At 36.6% G+C, this 6,000-nt stretch overlaps 1 long non-coding RNA gene across 2 annotated transcripts in view; it reads left to right on the forward strand.

Annotated features, from left to right (window-relative positions):
- LOC128170016 (uncharacterized) overlaps positions 1-5,310 on the forward strand; it is a 45,062-nt gene extending 39,752 nt beyond the window's left edge. Inside the window, exons 7-10 of one of the 2 annotated variants that reach the window (XR_008241646.1) lie at positions 616-2,061; positions 2,269-2,372; positions 2,591-3,788; positions 5,148-5,310. This is a non-coding gene — a long non-coding RNA (uncharacterized LOC128170016). The remainder of the gene's footprint in view (positions 1-615; positions 2,062-2,268; positions 2,373-2,590; positions 3,789-5,147) is intronic. The other variant, XR_008241647.1, reaches the window with a different exon arrangement.
- The last annotated feature ends 690 nt before the right edge of the window (positions 5,311-6,000 follow it).

The raw sequence follows: 6,000 nt of genomic DNA on the forward strand, positions 1-6,000 counted from the left end.
TATACAAACCCCCTTGCACTCTCCACTTCCTTCTCGTTCTGTCACACCATCGTTCAATTCTTTTATTGACTGTCGATTGCCGATCGAAAAGTGTAGGAATCGATCTATCACTTCAATTCGACTGGCAAGTTAGTAGGTAATACATGTGCATTATACATTAATGGTATTTACATGAAATGAACGCTTAGCACATGCAATTTTTAAATATTATAAAAAATAACGCCGTACTCTGGACTGTAGCTTGAGGCTATGGTTTAAGGCCCGTTTACAGAGAGAGAGAGTTTTGCACAGAATTTAAACATAGGGGATAGTCGATAATGACTCCATATTGGGGGAAAATGAACTGTTCTGAGAAATCCTTCAGCTATGGCATTGCATAAGCATGTACTGATAACTCCGCCTTAGAAAAGGAATTGACCAATCATAAAGTTTTCACAACGGCGGCGTCTATAATTATTCATGCATGACATTGCTGACAGAAATGATTGTGACGCTATAGAAAAATCCAACCAAAGTTGTTTTGATAATATATAGTTCCTTTTTCTTAATTCTAGACAGGCAATCAGTGAAAATATTATGTTGAACTGAAGCTCTTCATCTCTTGTCATTGTTTAGTTTTTGTCTGAGCAATTACGTGGCCTTAAAAGGTCTTCTTCTGAGATTTCCACGAGTTTGATGTATATTCGCTGCGTCGTTTTGACGTCAAAATTTAAGGTAAAGTCGTTGTTAAATTTCTATTGTTCTCTAAATTATTTGTAATACAACGGAGCCTCAGTTATCCGGACACTTTCGTTCTCAAGTCCAATCGTCCAGATAAGTGAAGCGTCCGGATATCTGAAATGTGTCTATTGTTGTCTTGAATGATAATGTATTTGTATGTACAATGGCTCCCAGTGTTGATACTAGTTTTTTTTGCCTTTCATACCATATAGCAACACATGCTAGAGTTGTCTGTTGATATGAACGTTTTTATAGATATAAAGAACTCTGCTTTATTTTATTATTTTGTCATGAAATATTAACCGGACATTAATGATAACCGAATCTAGCTAAATTATTTGTGTCCAAGTGTGATATGTGTAAGATACACTGTTGTTCGCAATTTTCCAAATTTTGAAAGTGATTTGGGAAGTCAGTGTGTTTATACAAGCTACTCATGAGGGTCTTGCACGTAAAAAAGGTGTGAAACTTAATTGACAGGGGAAATCTTTTGTACTGAGTATGGTATCATCAAATTTTACTGTCCAGTTAAATGAAGCAAGATTAGTAGTAAAACGATGTTTTGTGGTAAAAACAGACCGTCCAGATCCGGAACGCGGAATTCTGGATAAATGAGACAAAATAACATATAAAAAATCTGTTCCCAAATAAAATCGTCCGTAAACTGAAGCGTCCGGTTATCTGGCATCCGGATATCTGAGGCCCCACTGTATATCTGTATTTCAACCCAAACATATTAAGTGAAACGATCAAAAAATAGTTGCAGAAAATAGCAAAATGAACTTATTTAATTTGACTTCTTTTATCATTAGCTGTAAGTCTGCGGAAACTTAGAAAGAAGATGTTCAGGTTTTTTTAATCTCCAAGTTCATACTGCGCCGGATACCCCGACCACTGACTTGTTTAACTAAACAAACTATTAAATATTCTTTTAATATTACTTGTTGAGGGTTCTTCAATGTTTATGCCAATTTTCACCAAAATTCATCATTTAGAAGGGGAAATATTCCAGCTGTCTCAATAATTTCCGAAAAACCCTTGTACATACACCCCCTACCCACCTACCCATGATGATCTTCCCCCCCTTTCCACACTTTGCTACTTCCTGTTTAATTTTGGATCTGTTGGGGATTTACGTTAAGTGTCTTTAGACTTTTTATTGTAGAGCTGATATCTTTTAGATCTGTAGAATTTATATTTTAATTATAGTTTTGTTTCATTTAAAGTAATTTTGCCCAATTTTCTGTTGTTTTAGATGATGGACCACTCTACTTCTTTTGACAACAGGTGCCCCTACAGATTCACAAAGTTCCAATGTTGAATGTCCATGACCCTGGTTGAGTGAGTGCACAACTTTATGCATTCTACTTTCAAAATTTCTACTACTAGGAATACATTTTGGATTTGATTTTAATTATACGTATGCCCTGTTTAGAGATTCTGATTTTTGTGTGCAAGTGTGATATTTAACAAGCATCTGTCTTCTTCTGTCATGCTCAATTCAAAGTCATGAGGCAACACTGAAGGGTACCACTTGTTGTTTTTCAGTCCGCGACAGGAAAAGGAATAAAGTTGGCAGGAATTTCCGCACTGTCTTTGGTAGCAGCTGATGATGGAACTGACAGCAGTTGACATGGCCTGTTTCTTCAAAGGTAAGTCTCCGGAGTAGTGATTTTAGAGTTTTCGTACTCCGTCCTGCATCTAAGCTTTAGGTCCAGAACAAAACTTCTCTGCATGGATTCTCTCATAGCTTTTGTTCTTCCAGGAAACATGTCACTCCTGAATGGAGACTTAGCAGTCTGTTTTCTTTGAGAGTCAAAGAAGTGGCGCAGGTCTTTGAGTTTTTCAATCATATGCCCTTGCTTTTCAGATGCACCAGAAGCAGCAGCACTATCTCCATCACTGGTGAAATGGGAAATGACAAGTGGACGGTCATCACTTTGCAGCTCAACGATGCATTCCGCAGCCCATCTCTTTTCATCTTCTATGGTGTTCTCAGGAGGAATGGTTGCAATGCAGTCTTCATGTCCTAGGCATGTAACTTCCTTTTCCTTGGTTCTAAAATAGGTGCCTTTCTTGCATAGTTTATTGCCACAAAACACAGCCACACCATTCTTCTTGGTAACATTTTCACTTAAGGTCAGACGACACGTTCCTCAATTTTAGATAACTTTTTCCAGGAAATTGTTAATGGTTTACTACTACTTTGACAAGCCTTCTTGCAAAAAATTAGGGTACCTTCCCAAGCATTTCTTCAAAATACTAGAGTATGCAATTTCCTATATAATCTTCTTGAAAATACACTTGAATTGCTGATATAAAAATAAATTCATCTACACCACAGCGATATTCACTATATTAGAACTACATCTCTGCCGGGGCGGGGCTTTGAACTCACGACCTCTATAACCTATAAACGCTTCTGACAGTGAGCTGCCACGGTTCTAACCACTCGACCATCTAGACATATAACCACATCTAAGTAAATTGTGATCATTTTTAAAGTAATTATAAAATTAATATTTTTTATTGGAACTCTTTATAACGAGGAGATACAAAAAAGATTCTCGAGGAACATGTTGTCTGACCTTAAAGTGTATGTCACTTGTGTGGCAGTTTCCCGATCGCACTGAAGGTGGCATTGTAAAACGAGGCATCTTCATCCGCTCTTATAGGTGTATTGGCAAATCCACATATCTCATTAAGCTCTTAAATGTCCTGATTTATTTTCTTTATGCTGTTTTTGTTCAAATCAGTGATGATTTGGCCTACTGTGTTGCAGGTCTGATGAATGTTGGTGGCTGATGCTGGGTCAATGTTTGTGCCTAGAAGTATACCATGCATATCCTTTGTTGTAAGGCTGGTAGCCAAGTGGCCAACAGCCATGGCAACATTAAGCTGTGCGGCTCTCCGTCCCTTTCCTGATTGACTGACTTCCTCGTAAAGCTTTTCATGGTGACTGGTGTAATGGCACTTCTTACATCAAATGGAAAGGATCCATGCCAGACATTGCTTTTCCTCCCCATGCTGGTTCCAGTCCATTGATTCGTCACAGTTCAGGAATTTCTGTGAGTGCTCTTTAAAAGGATTGTTCCATAGCTTGCAGTTTTTAACTGGGTTTTCTAAAGGAAAAATCTGGTTATTGATATGGTGATAATGACAGGCGGGCAGTTGCCAAAATGTTACCCTTATTGTACAGAAAATTCCTCCTACAGTTTTCAAGATAGGAAATTGTTCTTTTGCAGATTATTTGGACATATATCAGAGGTGTGCATATTGCTAGGATTTTGATTTATGATAATTTATGAAAAAAATACAAGCTGTTAAACTTGGTCATTTTTCGGCAAAACATTGCATGTAGGGTACCCCTATTGTACAGTTAACTCCTCCTATAGTTTTCAAGATAGGAATTTGTTCTTTTGCAGATCAATTGGACATATATTAGAGGTGTGCATATTTTGAGTGTTTTGATTTTTGATTATTTATGAAAAAATACCAGCTGTTGAACTTAGTCAGATCAATTGGACATATATATCAGAGGTGTGCATTTTGCTAGGATTTTGATTTCTGACAATTTATGAAAACAGTATGAGCTGTTGAAACAAAATTATGCATATAGGGCACCCCATTTCCCTGGATAGGTAATGTTCATCAATTCAGGGTTGACAAATGGATTATAGATACATGTAATGTTCACACAAAAGAAAACCTGGTTTGCTGTCACATTGACAGCTTTTCTCTTGTTTCATGATGGAGTACTTTGTAAAGTTTGGCATTGGGGTTCGGTGACTCTGCATCCATGTACGAGTCTCCCGACTTCACTTCACTTGACCCGGGTCGCAAAATCTTCATTTAATTGACTGTTTCTGTGATCAGCATCGCTAACTGTATGAAATATTCCATCCTTCTGCTTCTGTACAATGTCCTGAACTCTTCTTTACTCAGCCTACTGATAAGACATAGACACTTGACTGGACTGGTGGTCCCTGTACTCTTCTGGCCCTTGTTGTGAGGAATGTTTCCTTTTTTGTAGATGTCGAATTAGCCATTTGGTCCTTTCTTTGCCATGATTTATATTGAACTGTACACTTGTAGACATTTTCTAAGAATATGATGTTGTGTGTGGAGCAAATTTTTTAAGTATTGTAAACAGATTTTTGAGCATTGGCTCACAGATATCTTGTTTGGCTTATCAGAATCAATAATGAATAAATGTTTATGACATGAACATTTTTTACAAATTTGTCAGTACAAAGCATGTATATTTTAATTAATTTACTAGTATTTCATCAATTTTAGGAGGTTTTCTTAAAACCCGGGTAGAATCTACCCTTATAAGGAAATCAATATAATTTTTGACTCATTATCATTTACATGATACTAATACTCAGAAACAAGTAGTAAACAGACTATTTTATTGATTCCAGACACCAAGACTTGAAGAGAAACATTGTAATAAGAAATGAATGGGTAGGCATTATGTGAATGGCTGAATTCAGGTATGTAACAATTCTCATTTCGTTCTAAAAATATTAGTTTTTAGCTCACCTGAGCTGAAAGCTCAAGTGAGATTTTCTGCTTAAAATTTGTCTGTTGGCGTCGTCATTGAAAACTTTTCACATTTTCATCTTTTTCTCCATAATCACTGGGCCGATTTCAACCAAACTTGGTAATCACTTGGTAACCATCGTAAGATGAATCGCAGTTGTTAATGCGCGTATTGTGTGACCATGAGTCTGTTGCTTAGCATGTCTCATGTTATCTTGCAACGTTTTACTATCATTGCTCGACTTATCAGTAATATGCCATGCTTTGCCACTAGTATTTATACCCTGTATAAGCATCTCTGTTTCAGACCACAATTCAACAGCTATACTCTGTCCAGAGTTTTTGCTTCCAGCACTTTTTGCTTGATATTTGGATAATCATAAATACCTTTGTGCTCAAACTACTTTCATCCACTAATATGAAAAATGTCCAAATTATCTGTTTTGAAACGCCCCCTCTACCGCTTTAGGTTTCAATACACATCCAAAATTTGAAAGTCTATTAGAATTTTGCATTGTTTCAGCCATTAAGAAGCCGGCATGATAATGTTGAAAAATTGCGCGAGTTATCCCGAGTACTTCCGAATGGAGAAAAGATGTAAACTTTTCCCATTATAAATCTCCGTAAGAAATTTGTTTTCATTCCTGTGAACTTTTATGAGTGAAAAATGATAATTGTTCAATGAAGATATTTTGGATATATTCCCTTTTATCGATTTCAACTGTATTTTTT

Source organism: Crassostrea angulata, unplaced genomic scaffold, assembly GCF_025612915.1.
Source record: "Crassostrea angulata isolate pt1a10 unplaced genomic scaffold, ASM2561291v2 HiC_scaffold_279, whole genome shotgun sequence".
Lineage (NCBI taxonomy): Eukaryota > Metazoa > Mollusca > Bivalvia > Ostreida > Ostreidae > Magallana > Magallana angulata.